General features: G+C 34.5%; 1 long non-coding RNA gene across 2 annotated transcripts; it reads right to left on the bottom strand.

The window, feature by feature from the left end:
• Positions 1-2,413: 2,413 nt before the first annotated feature.
• Positions 2,414-10,433, bottom strand: LOC127838242 (uncharacterized). Of its 2 annotated transcripts, XR_008029743.1 has the most exons (6): positions 10,073-10,433; positions 9,007-9,089; positions 7,630-7,725; positions 5,512-7,378; positions 5,079-5,174; positions 2,414-4,798 (listed from the first exon to the last, which is right to left on the bottom strand). It is a non-coding gene; the product is annotated as an uncharacterized LOC127838242 (long non-coding RNA). The 2 variants fall into 2 exon arrangements; XR_008029742.1 differs by lacking the exon at positions 10,073-10,433 and having other exon boundaries at positions 9,007-9,301.
• Between the last annotated feature and the right edge of the window lie 5,063 nt (positions 10,434-15,496).

Below are 15,496 nucleotides of genomic sequence, written 5' to 3'. Positions count from 1 at the left end.
TAAGCATATGTTCAATTTTGTGCCCCCGGGGCAGTTTCAAATTTGACCCCAAGGGCATAATTTGAACAAACTAAGAAGAGAACTAATACATGTCAAGACGTACCAAATTTGGTAGCACTATGCCATACAGTTATGGACAAGTAGATTTTTTAAGTTTTCACAAAATAGGCCTCATATAAGCATATGTTCAATTTTGTGACCCTCGGGGCAGGGTCAAACTTGACCCCAGGGACATATTTTGAGCAAACTTGGTAGAGAACTATAAGATGTCACTACATACCAAATTTGGTAGCCCTAGGCCCAATGGTTATGGACAAAAAGATTTGTAAAGTTTTCACAAAATAGACCCTATATAAACATATGTTAAATTTTGTGACCCCCGGGGCAGTTTCAGATTTGACCCCAGGGGCATAATTTGAACAAATTTGGTAGAGGACTATTAGATGTCTCTACATACCAAATTTGATAGCCCTATGCCCAATGGTTATGGATGAGAAGATTTTGAAAGATTTCACAAAATAGGCCTTATATAAGCATATGTTCAATTTTGTAACCCCAGAACAGGGTCAAATTTGACCCCAGGCGCATAATTTGAACAAATTTGATGAAGGTTTACCCAAGGAACATTACTGAGAAATTTCATCAGAATTGGACCCGTAGTTTAGGAGAAGATGTTTAAAGGAAAAGTTAATGCACGGACGGACGCACGCAGGCACGGACGGACGGACGCACGCATGACGGACACAGGACCATGACATAAGCCCCGCTGGCCTTATGCCAGTGGAACTAAAAATCAATTAAGGAAGGGAGGGAGCACCCCTCCCTAACCCAACCATAAAGGCCCCTGGGCATCTGAAATATGATCACAAGCACTAATAATCATAAAATATTGATAAAACCCGATCACCACTGTCGATAAATTGGAAATTGTTATGATTGTGAGATATAATGTCAATTTTTTTTCTTCAAGCCCAACACAAACTTACAATGGAAAATTAAAGTTTTAAAGGTTTTCAATGGGTACAAATAGGGTATTTATCTGGACATTTGAAACGTTGTAATACATGAAAATATCATCAAACAACTTAATTGTATTTCATTGTTAAATATGTTTTTCTTGATTTTTCTCCAAACTTTACACAAATATGGGTGATTTCAAAAATAACAAGAAATGGCGCGGCAGAGGCCGACGTGTATCCCCACGCCGCATGTTTGACCCAGGGGTGCCCCAAGGTTGGTAATGGGGCTATGCATATTTGAGATTGAACGTATTGTTATAAGAGAAGTTCGGTATCAATTAGATGTGAATCGGTGTAAAAATGAAGAAATTATAGTAAAAGGCAATTTTGGGTGGGCGTGGTCTATGTGGGCGTGGCCAATGTGGGCGGGGCACCCCAGGGTTGGTAATGGGGCCATGCATAGTTGAGATCATCCGTATTGCCATAAGAGAGGTTCAGTATCAATTTGAAGAAATTTGGTGTAGTCTCCGGTGCACTCAAAATGCGCAGCTCCATGAGATACACATGCATGCCAAATATCAAGTTGCTATCTTGAATATTTCAAAAGTTATGACCAAGGTTAAAGTTTTGGGACACACACACACACACACACGCACGCGCGCACGCACGCACGCACGCACGCACACACGCACACACAAACGCACACACACACACACACACACACACACACACACACACACACACACACACACACACACACACACACACACACACACACACACACACACACACACACACACACACACGCATACTTGTAAAACCTTCCAACCGGGGAAATGTGTTCTAAACCTACCAACCGGGGACCACCATTTCCACATATTCTAGAAAGCTGAAAGTGATAAAAAACAGACAAGTTTCGAACCTAAAATACGATTTTGACATAACAAGTATGATAAATAGGGTAATAAATCAAAGAAAATTTTACATGCACACCGGGGAATTATGTGCGTACCAAATGAGGAACTGCGATGTGTGCCAACTGGGGAACGGTGTATACCAACAGGGGTACTAAGTGCGTACCAACTATGGAACTTCAATGTGTACCAACAGGGGAATGGTGTATACCAACAGGGGAACTTAGTGCGTTCCAACTGTGGCACTTCAATGTGTTCCAACTGGGGAACGGTGTATACCAACAGGGGTACTATGTGCGTACCAACCGTGGAACTTTAATGTGTGCCAACAGGGGAATTGTGTTTACCAAGAGAGGAACTTAAGCGCGCTATCCCTGTGGAACTTCAATAATGTCCAACGGGGAACTTGCGTTTACCAACAGGGGTAATTGTGTGTAATCATGGTACCGTTGTTGATAGGACAATGGCGTGCACGTTCATGGACAATATTTAAGTTAGTACAAAAATTGAATAGAATATGTATGAAACAATATTTAAATTAAATATGTTTATTATATGACCTTATATAAGTTCTGCAAAAATGCCGCATTTGATTGACTCAAATATTATTCACATCAATATAAGCATACTAGACATAACGCAAATCAAACAATACATTTATGACTTTATTAGCTATAAGCCGACTACAAACATGCAAGTGCTGCATTATACCATATCAATCATGGTGAATTAATCAACAAATGAATACAATTCGTTCTTAAAACTAAAAAATAATGTTTTTGTTTTAGGCCACGCTATTTGTCAAACCGAATGAAGGAGAGGGGGAGGCGGCTTATTTGTTTAATTCCTTTTTTCCATCAGAAAAAAATATTCACGATGTTCACGTACTATGAAGTTTTTTATCCTAAAAGTAGAACTGCCCATAAGCATGTAGATTGAGTAGTGTAAATTTACTTTGTCCTTACTCTGACATTATAAAATAACTCATGCATTTAATCCCCTGAAACAGGTAAACATCAGAAAAGTCATTCACACGCAGGGCAACTTCCACTTCACTTAAATTGTCTTAAATACATTTATTGCATTTTCAAAAATAATAAAATCTGTAACTTTAAACAATCATGAACGTTTCACAACGAATGTGGCGAGGCCTGAGAAACAAAATAGTTTAGTAAACTAGCAAAACGACTTGATAACAATGCATTTTGATGCGCCAGTGACTTAGTCTACGGCGGTAGGTCAATCTGAATAATGATCAGTATTTATTGTTATAATATATGAATTCCAATTCTACAACTGTGATACCATTACACATGTGCTGTATTAAAAAAATACATTATGTATGCACTTGTTTAAGTAGAGAATGCCAAAAACGGGTTAACGTTAATAATGAACTTACATTAAATTCTACCTGTCGAAATAACAGATTATATTTTAAGGAAAATAGTCACTGGCAATCGCTTAGTTTTCCCTTGCAAACCAAACACCTTTTTTCAAGATTTGAATTCACGTATTTTGTTCAAACTACCTTTATGTAAACCAACTTATGTACCTAATTTTTGCATAAAATATAAAAGAAAGAGTGTATTTTAAGCACTGAAAATTTATGCCGATGTGTCAACCATATATTATTTGTTGAAAACAATATAAAAGTTATAATTAATGTTGTTATACACGTATAATCATCGCTGCTTTTGACAGCATTATCATTTTATAAAAACACTAATAATTAAATATGTACCAAAGCAAACACTTATCAAACACGTAGTTTAATATTATTTTGCATCACTTACATTTTAGTATATATACTTACTGGGGATAGCACATGTGAATCAATTGTTAGACCCTTGTTGGTGCCAACTTAAAAATAATATGTACCAACAGGGAAATTATAACAGTGTGACTCAATTCTGAAAATAAACATACCAATTATATACACAAAGCAAATATGTGAATTGATAGTTAATGTGAATATCTACACGCAAAACAAATGCACAAAAGTCTGTGTAGGAAATTATTGTAATATTTAACAACTATTTAATCAATTCTAGTGCGATATTTACGCAATAATTTACATATTGGTAAATTTTTACTTTAAAATAACTATTAAGTACTCAACTGCAAGTCAGACACCTGTCATTCAAAACAAATTTTGTAAAATTGACAAAATATTCATTTGTATTCTTCACATTGTAGCAGTAGTTTAGCAGTAGTTTTTTTTATGTTATTTACATTTATCTTATCATATCTAAAAGTGTTTGTTTGTTATGCTTGAACAAAATGTTTGTTTCCATTTATCCGACTGAATTTTTTTGTGCCTTCTCTGAACGTTTAGCCTTCTAGATTGATTTGTTATCATAATTGCTATATTCATTCATATTCACCAAGTTTGGGGTAAAAAATAACTTGTATAGTGAGTAACTCGTAGAAACTCGTAATAGAAAGTACAAAGAAACACTCTTTGGCCGAACTATATACCAATCCTAATTTGTTCGGCGATATGATTATGAACAAATATCGTTTTTGACTGAACCGTATTAATAAAACATTCAAATACAATAAGCACACATATATCGTTTTCGAAAAGAGTATATAGAACAAGAAAACACACAAAACACATGTGGCAACTTCATCCTTTAACGTATTCTCCTAAACGTGCATTATATGTGTTATATTTTTTTAAGTTAAAAGTCCCCGTCGCGTTTTTGTTTCAATTAAATTTATGCAAAAGTCTTTGACATTTTTCCAACTTCTGTTGTGAAGGTCATTCTCACTTTCAATACATGCAAGTAATGATTTTTTCCCTGGTAATTTACCAATTATCAAAAAACGATCTAAGTGTCTGTGAACAGCTCCTGGTTTCGTCTTCACTCCGTTGCTTTTTGGCTGCTTGTTTTGTTCTCCTGGTATTTGAAGTACCCTTTTCTGTACATGGATAATAAAACACCATATGACGTCGCTAACTGCCATGTGTAAGATATCCATATTAAATATATATACTTCAGTACAATTTTTCATAGCAAAATTACGACAAAAGCGTCCAGGTACTTACGGCACCTGATAATGACATCGATGTCACACGACAAATTTGGAAACATTATTTTGCCTAATGAATCAAACAATTACATGTAAGCAAATCATGTTCTAAGAAACATAAGAAACTTGGAGATACATAACTTAAATGCATTCACATGTGTATGCATACCTTTGTCTGTTATTTTTGGTTGACTGGTGCTGGGAAGCAGAGTTTCAAGGTCTTCAGTATTTTCATTTTCTGATAATTCAGAAGAATATTGTTCATCTGTCGTGTAAATCACAAGATCAAAAATTATATATAGTTTATAATATAACAATGATGGAAACAACCGAAGCACACCAAATAAATATGCAGTTAGTGCATTGAAATTGAAAAATTAGAAGTAGCCAATGTAAACCTTACTGAGCACAAAATGAGTGTAGACTTTAAATTCCGCCTTACCTGGTCGTCTCCGATAAAAAAGAATTGCCTTGCATAACACAAGTATATTTCAGAAAATGTTTGTAATTCTTTTTATCACTTTAGGTAATCAAGTTCGGTAATGAGCCCATTAATAACATTAAGTTTACTGTATGAATTTAACACTAAAAATGCGACATACCTACAATACATTCGTCGTCCACATCAATATCGTCTAGCGAATTGACAGAATTTCTGGTAATTTGCCCATTTTCCATCATCATGAGCAGCTTGCTGACTTTGGCAACCTGCATGGTTCCATCTGGTTATCTGTAGAATTCTCTATGTACCCGAATGTCGTGACCAAGAAATTTAGCTAGAATGTCTATTTCATTTTCAGACAAGTTAAAAAGCCTAGTCATTGTAGAACGAAGCCTTTTCGGATGTTCAGCTCCACAGTCAATTGCAATTGAACGTAATACATCTGTCCCACGAATATGCGATGATGCAGATTTTGTTGGGAAAAGATATTTACTATTTAAACAGTTTGTTAGAGAATTTCTGCTGCGTATGAGCAGGTCGATATTTTCTTTCACCTGTCTTGGAAACAGTACTGCAGCTATTCGACCTCGTTTTGCAATAATCTCTGTACGGTAAAAATAACGGCACAGGTTTTTTTCCAGTTTTGTGAAACATCAATCTAATTCTCCATCGTCATTTGTCAATTTGTTTTTTGAATATTCTTCGACTGTCATTTTGACACATCGTCTGATCGTTTCGATTAAACACAAGCAGATTTCAGACAACTTATGCCATGCTTGCCTTTTCTCGCAATCACTTGCTGATTCTTGTAAGGTATTTGCATGTGTTTCTGCTTCATGTCGTAAGTATTCAGACATTACTTTGACATCATTTGCCAATGGCAACAGTTCTTTCTGACTGTTCTGCTTAGCCTCATGAAGTGTTCTTAAGGCATTGGAAGACACGTCATCCGTCCAATTAATTTCAAATAGTTTGGAAAGCTCCTCAGCCCTTGTTTGCAGATCCTGGTTGTTTGTTTCGATTCCTTTCAAAATTAGAATTTTTAGACATTTCTGAAGCGTTGTGCCAATCTTTAAGGCTAATGATGGTGTAGCATAAGTATTGGTGTTTCCGTCGAAGCCTGCAACGTTTTTGCAAGATTGTGTAATAAATTTGAAAGCATCTGGATACATGAAATTCTCCAAAGACTTTTCAACATTGCCTGGACAAGATCGCATGTCTTTCAGCAATCTACCAACTTCTCTTAACTTCTGTCTAATATAATTGTGTTGCTTTTCATCATGGCCCCTTTTTGTACAGAGTTTTTCACCGAATGCAAGGATTGTATTATCACTTTTGACTTTGCGACTTATTTCGTCGTTTCTCATGGACTCGATTACTCGTCTTAAAATAGTGCTTCCTTCTTTTGATTTTGGTAATAGCAGGCTGCTCTCTAAAGCGAGTCGTTTTCTTGATCCCGCCGCATTGTTAACTTACATTTTTGAGTGTGCCTCCACAGGATTTTCTTCGGGTAATACCCGTAACAGTAAGGACAAGGTCCATACTCGTCTGCAGCTACGCGTTGATTGTGACTTTGTCTGTATGACACAAACAGCTGTCCTTGGCCATCTCGCAATACTTTAACATTATGGAGATGGTTCCCTACGTTCCTTATTTTTTCATACATCTTTTTATTTTCTGCTGAATTTTCCGTATTTAATAGATCTTTCACATCTTGCCCATCTTTATGCTGCAAAAGCAAATGTTTTTTTTAGTTTTATTTGAGCCTTTTCGCAAAACATGCAATAAAATCTCTTATCGTAATGTCTGTATTCACTGTTATTTGTTTGAGCGATGGTGATGTTGGTTTTGTGTGCCTTTGCGGATGATTCGTCACGTTCACGAGATTGCAAGGATTCAACAGGAGGTAGTGTTGACGCTGTCTTCTTTTGAAATCTTTGAATGTTTGGTATGAGTTCGACAACTATCGACTCATCTGACGCTGCATCGCCTTCTTCCGGAATATAGTCTTTGTCATTGTCACTATCCTGTAAAATAAAGTTGCTTTCCTGTGTGTGAGATCATATAAAAATATGAAAATATCACAACATCATAATTTGTTGTTGGTGAACTACATCCATAAAAATGTGTAAGTGTAACATAACACTTACCAGAATGCATGTCTTAATTACAGTTCGATACTAGAGCTTGAAAAAAATCGGAACTATATATAATCTTAGATAAAATGTTAAATGTGTGTACTGTATTGCAATCACAAAATCGTTATAAGTTTACGTACATCGATATCCGATGATTCACTGTTCAACATATTTTCTGCTGCATCTTGTGAATTGTACTCGTGTGCAGTGTCGCTATGTTCTTTAGTTTCGGTACTCTGCAACACAATTCAATGAGACAATAATAGAGTAAGATTCATACATCCACGTTACTTAGTATCAGTTGAAATTGCAATTCTTTAGTAGCAGCATTTTCAATTGATATCATCACTCATGTGGCTTTTTATTAAGATGTAGAAAATCTAAGTGACATGAGAATTTTGTGTAAATGTTTGCAACCGATGGTATAATACAAGTTTAATTCACCTTCGTCCAAAATAGTTTACTTTTGCTGATCTTACATCACATGTTTTATTTTTTGCCGTTCACTGTCATTGGGGAAGATTTGAAACAGATTGATAGCTTGTTTTGTCGACATAATAACAAACTGAAAAACACCCATAAAACATTTTTAAAGGTTGCATTTAAATGATCAATTTCAACAAAACGGTTTCAAATTTAACATATCTTTGATTATTTATCTTGAACGTATCAAGCTTGTTTAAAGATTGGCTGAATACACCGACGTAGCAAGTCTTAACATATACCAGGTTGTTTCAAACATGTTATCAAAGTTCGAAAAAGTATACAAGGAATATTTTTTTACAGATACTAATAAGACAAAATGTATGCACGGTTAAATGAAAGGTATTGTACTTCTCTGGACAAATGTGTTGGAAGAAAAAAGAACTGGTGAACGGACTGTGGTTCACGGTAAATCATGTATGTATTGTGCGGTGGTTGGTGTAAAATGAACTATCTTTTCTTACCCATGTCAGAATGTATCGTATAGCAAAATATCGAGTAGACGCTATTGTTTTTTTGCCGTTAAGATGAAATATCAACCAATGACCATATGTAACACGCAAGTTAAATTTCTTAATGTCTCAGAGTTTCATACACAGTAATTGGCAGCGTATAAGTCTTACACTGAAAATTAAAATTAATGATATTACACTTCTTGGATAAGCGATAATTAACGTTTTTGTGATTATGATGAAGTCGATGTTTATAAACTACAGTGGTTAATACACATGCGCACCAGTTTCATTGACAGGTGTATATTCTAAATTCTTTGTGTATATGAAGATTTTGAAAGACAAGTAGTTCAAAGTCACTACAACTGGTAAACAATATTTTATTCTTTTAAAATTCGCATAACATGTTAATATAATGATCATCGACGTACGTGTTATGTTAAGCCCAAATACCAATTAGCATCACCCGGAATAAATATTGGCACAATATAATTTAAGGCAAAATTACGCCTATTTCACTGAAGACTAAACCAAACCAGAAAATACGCCTTAGTAGCTTCGACATAGTGAAATATTACAAACCGTCTCATCGACTTCTCCCGTGTGTACGGATGTTGTTTGTCCTGGTTCCTGGCTGTCCGTAGATCTAGTAGTCATTGTGTTGCCTATTTACAACAACAATAAAAAATGGTATAACACATAATCTAGTCAGAGTTAAAAAGTTCGTTATTCATAAAACCATTTAGTACAACACATTGACATTAATTCCTTGTACACAAATTACATTAATTTCATGATATACATAATATGTATTTAGGCATGTGTAGTAATAACAAAATCACTAAGGAGCCATAATTCTTACAAAATGCTGTTTACAGTAGTCTGCTCTTGTTTATAGATTGGGGTCATGTTGGTAAAGAAGTACGCAAAATATAAAAGCAATATGTCAAGGGACATAGAAAATATTTGAGGTGGTACGTAAACTTTAACAAAGATTTATCAATAATATGCATATTTTAAGTGGAAAAACGGGGCCATAATTGTTACAAAATGCTTGTTACAGTTGTCTGCTCTTGTTTATAGATTGGGGTCATGTTGGTAAAGAAGTATGCAAAATATAAAAGCAATATGTCAAGGGACATAGAAAATATTTGAGGTGGTACGTAAACTTTCACAAAGATTTATCAATAATATGCATATTTTAAGTGGCAAAAAAGTGACCATAATTCTTACAAGATGCTTGTTACAGTTGTCTGCTCTTGTTTATAGATTGGGGTCATGTTGGTAAAGAAGTATGCAAAATATAAAAGCAATATGTCAAGGGACATAGACAATATTTGAGGTGGTACGCAAACTTAAACATTCCAACGCTCACGCTAACGCTCATGCTAACGCCGACGCCGGGGTGAGTAGGATAGCTCCACTGTATATATATAGTCGAGCTAAAAACTGCCTAGAGCTCTACTTTGTTTAACGTATATTTATAAAATATATTCTTGAAATATGCACCGTAAAACAAGCTTTGTAATCAAATTATGTATTTATATAAATCGATCTTTAGAATTCGTCTTCCAGTATTACTTTAACGTTTACAAAAAAGCGCTTTTTAATAGTAATTAAAAATTATAAACATAATTAAAAAACTTACCTTAGTTTAATGCGTTTGTTCGCTCGAAACTCCATTTTTCCAACTGACTTTCACTAAATGATATAAATACCGAGTGTATGATTTTTAAACAGCGCAACCGGGGAACTGTTATAAGCCTGGATACACACTCGATTGTAATATGGTGAAGATTTGTGTATATTTTGTGCATGCCACAAACCCGCTAATCGGGGAAGGCGTTGGATTTCTAATTTAAATTGACAGTTTGGTATTTCATTCACGTAGATTAGAGATTTTCGCCTAAAACCAACCGGGGAATTCCCCGGTTGGAAGGTGTTCCCCGGTTTGTTGGTGTGTATTCATACGATTTTCCCCGGTTGGTAGGTTTTACAAACTCACACACACACACACACACACACACACACACACACACACACACACACACACACACACACACACACACACACACACACACACACACACACACACCACACACACACACACACACACACACACACACACAGACACACACACACACACACACACACACACACACAACACACACACACACACACACACAAACACACACACACACACACACACACACACACACACACACACACACACACACACACACACACACACACACAAACACACACACACACACACACACACACACACACACACACACACACACACACACACACACACACACACACACACACACACCCACCCACCCACCCACCCACACACACACACACACACACACACACACACACACACACACACACACACACACACACACACACACACACACACACACACACACACACACACACACACACACACACACACACACACACACACACACACACACACACACACACACACACACACACACACACACACACACATACACAAACACACACACACACACACACACACACACACATGGGTCGCACATATGCTCAGAGCTTCCATGTGTGTAAGTTTCTAGGTTCTAGTGCTTATAGTGTAGGAGGAGAAAGTGGCCAGGACGGACGGACAGACGGACGGACGGAAGACTAAGATAACCGCAATTTCCCCACTTTTTCTCCGAAAAGCGTGGGGATAATGAAGCCTAAATGAAAATTTTTCTCAAATTTTAGATGTTAAGTTATGGCAACAGTTTTGTTTGTATTGCATAGGGAAAGGGTTCAAGTTTTATAAATGAGTAGGGCCGTTCTGTCAGATGTAATCACTTTTTCACAACAAAAGATGTTAACCAAATGTTTTGATTTTTTTAAAATAAATGTACATGTCTTTTGCACTTAATAAAATCGCATTAAAACATGTTATCAATATTTTGTGTGTTTTGTCAACATGCAGTATGTTCTTAAGCAAAATTTAAATACAAAATCAGAAGTGTTCTAACAACAATTATGGAAAAAAATTGAAATTTTCATGTTTGTAAACACATATTTTTCAAAACTATACTCCTAAAAGTTTTTTTGCCTGGCCTCAAAGCAGTGTATCTTAAAGTAAAAACTCAGATTTATCAAAATATAGGATGGCCTTCAAATATATGTGAAGTTTCTTTTTTATTATGTAAGAAAATCTGCAAAAATTACCTTTTGCCAAAACTGTATACAATTTTCAAACATTTGTACACTTGGGACACTTACATGACTTTTGTATACAAGTAAATTAAGCAAACCATTCAACATATATAAATACTTTTAAAATTGTTAAACTATACAAATTAATGTTTCCCCAAATAATGTTCTGTGCTAGAAGGTCCGTTTGATGATTTAAGGTTGATGTTTAGAGATTTAAGGTTATTTGTACTTGACAACTTTAGTTTTCATTTATTCTAAGAAATACCCAAACAGTCAGTAACATAGAATACAAATTAAATTGGCATAAAATATTCTTATAGAATTATAAGATAAGTTACAGGGAACTCAAATTGTTTGCTGAAAGGATCTAGCATGATTTTAGGCCAAATCTGTACACTTGGGACATTTTCAAAATGGATGAAAATCTGAAGAAAAATAGCATAACTTTTATATGTATTTCATTTGAGGTATTTTTGTGGCCTATAGTATGTTTATAACCGATGGGATATCAGAGGCATATGGAATCTCCATAATTATGCAGTGTGTCATAGATCTGTATTTCCCATAAAAAACACATATATTTCACAAATTGTAGATACATTTGACCTGGTTTTCAATATATTTCACAAAGTTGTATATATTTGACTTTGGTTTCATAATTTATCTTGTTCTATATAAAAAAGATCTATTTGACATTGCTCTCTATATGCTGGAGATCTATATGCTAGGCATTGTTATCTATACAAATGGATAGCATACCTTGTTCTCTAAATATCAAATGATGTTCTCTACATATTAAACATTGTTCTCTATGGCATTGACCTTGATCTTTATATATAAGACATTATGCCTCTTCTATATGTTTGTGAATTTGATATCTATATATAAGACATTGCTCTCTATACTTGAAGTTGATCTAATATTGTGTTCTCTATATATTGGACGCTTTTTATAAATATTGAACATGGTTCTGTATACAAAATACATGTTTATATTTTTTTTTATTTTTTGACCTCGTTTTCTATAATATGTGTCTTGTTCTGATAAAACTAGGCTAAATTCATGAGCGTAAAGTGTCGTCCCAGATTAGCCTGTGCAGTCCGCACCGGCTAATCAGGGACGACACATTCCGCCTAAACTTGATTTTCGGTAAGAAGGGACTTCCTTCAAACTAAAAATACCATAAAAGCGGAAAGTCTCGTCCCTGATTAGCCTGTGCAGTCTGCACAGGCTAATCAGGGACGAGACTTTTCGCACATGAATTAAGCCCAGTTTTCTCACAAGACACATATAATTCACTGTTCTCTATTAAGACCTTTCTCTCTATATATTAAACATTATATTCTCTATATATTGGACCTTGTTCTTTATAAATTAGACCTTGTTCTTTTTATACTTTATACATTAAACATGATGTCCTCTTACTTGACCTTCCTCTGTAATACAATATATCCTCTATATATTTTGGTAATGTGTCATTAAAAATGAATGAAATAATAATAAGTGCTGTACCGTTGTTTATCGAAGGTTTTAACATGGTTTTTAGTTTAGATGTTTAGGAATTGTACCACAAGGGTGACAGTCTGCGTGGTTTAATTATAAGTGTCTGAAAGACTTTGTGATCCATCATATTTGACATTTTACTATGCTCAACTTTTATTTTGGCTTTTTTTTCAGTTGCTTTTGAATGCTTTATTAAATCAAAATTTAATCATTAATTCTGCTATCGTGTAAGTTTGTTTTCACTTTCTGGAGTTTTATAAGAAAAACATTCATTTTGTGTCCCAAGTGTACATGTACAACATTTAATAACCAACTTCAGGCTAACATTGAAGATTATTGGAGAAACATTTTGATTAAAATTGACATTAATTTGAGAAGACGAAATGTATTTTTGTAATAATGTTATGGTAAAGTCAAATATACTTCCCACACATTATCATTTATATGCTTATATTTTTCTTCTGAAGACAAAATATGGAGACATACCCATATAATAAGAGTAGTTCACCCCCAGAGTGAAGAAACCACCTTTTTCTCTTGGAGATTACACCCTTCTGTGTACTTCTTTCCAGAAAATGAGTGCCTTTGTTTATCACCTGTCCATCAAACATGATAAAAATTTCGTTCACTTGGGACAATACGATATTTGTCTTGCAAACAAGTTCACAAGGTTTTGGCATCAAATTTTCAGTACATCTAGTGATAAGCATTAATGGTTTGAAGAAAATGATGTAAAACCTTGAAAATTTTATCTTATGAAAAATTTAAAATAACTTTCTTGCAAAATGTATACTTGGGACAGGGACAATTTCTGACCACATAATGTATTCAGCTGTTCAAAATTAACGTGAACGAATAATTGTATAAATACCTGTTCAAATGTGTAGAAAAAACATGTGACAGGTTAAAAGGACACTTTTTGCCTATAAATATTGAAGCACTTTATGTTGCCACCTCTTAATATACGTGAAGAGAGTTGAAAATTGTGGCACAAAATTGACAAGAACATCATTGCTTTGAACACTTGCTACAAGAGATATCAACCTAAGTAAGAAGCATTGTTTTATTTTTCTTAAAGCATATAAGCATTTTTATATTCATTAAATGATGGCAATACCTAATATTTCTGAAAGTTTTATTGAAGTATAGAATTGAAAATTGCCTTTTACATAAAATGTCACGCAAAACCAGTACACTTGGGACAATTTTAAGGATAATTTTCAATATATTTTGTTAATGAAGCAAGTTATTGAGAAGAATTTTCACATTTAAGTTAATTACATAGAAACACTTCTGTAAGATAGAAAAATAACTCAAACATGCTAAATGGTAAGAAAATAAATGCATGTTTTATTTAGGCTTCATTATTTTTTAAATAACCCATAGGATACGATGCGGCATTTGTCTGTACGGAATATAAAAAAATCAATCATTTTGTTCCCGGAAGTTGGCGCTGTAATAAATTTGCTATTCTGTGTGTTCTTTTACCAAGCTTGATTAGGAATTTTTGAAAACGCGCCATGGAGATTTTCTTTCACCATTAAAAATAATAGTTCACGGATTTAAACCATAATTCCTGATTAATATGTTGCTACAGTGGATTCCTGTTCTTAGCATACCATGTCAGCAAAAATTATGCTAATAACAGGAATATGCTATTAACAGGAACACACATTTTAGCATAAATATAGCAACTAGGGGCATACAAAAAGTCAAATCTTTTAATAACTGATCGTCAAAGTGAAATTTAAATTCAACAGTGTATATGATTGATGTTTAAGATAACTATTTATCAAATGGAATTGTATTTTTAGGTATTTGCATTTGCATTTGAGCATATTTTTGCAGATTTAAAGCATATTTTCTTGGCATTCTGAGAATGTTCTATGCTATAAAGACTTTAAGTGAATTCTGAATATTGGGGTTAAAAATTATGCTATAAATAGAAGAAAAATACATTAAAATTTAAGAATTAATCTGTGCTTTGACATTCTATATGCTTATAACAGAAATATGCTATTATCAGTTATGCTAATAAGTGGAATCCAGAAATTTACCTTCAGTCTGACAGAATTTCGTAGCCTGTCAGACCAAACATCTGACAGATTATTTTACATTTTGCGGTGTCTGACTTGGCTTCTCACTTTTGAGTCCATGATGCTGAATGTTTTAGATTCAACACTAGTTTCCTCAACCTCACGACACCAGAGCTCCTGTGATGCAAATATACTTAAGTGGTATAAAGAGATATTTTTTTCCTGCAAAATGCGTTTAGTTCCTCACTTCTGGTTTAAAACAAACCTGTTACCCTTCGATTGACTGTCAATTTAAACAGCAACTTACTCCAATACATATTCCTGTTTGT

The sequence above is a fragment of the Dreissena polymorpha genome, chromosome 7 (genome assembly GCF_020536995.1).
Source record: "Dreissena polymorpha isolate Duluth1 chromosome 7, UMN_Dpol_1.0, whole genome shotgun sequence".
Lineage (NCBI taxonomy): Eukaryota > Metazoa > Mollusca > Bivalvia > Myida > Dreissenidae > Dreissena > Dreissena polymorpha.
Note: the sequence above shows the minus strand (reverse complement) of the source record. Positions and strands in the feature narration are given on the sequence as shown.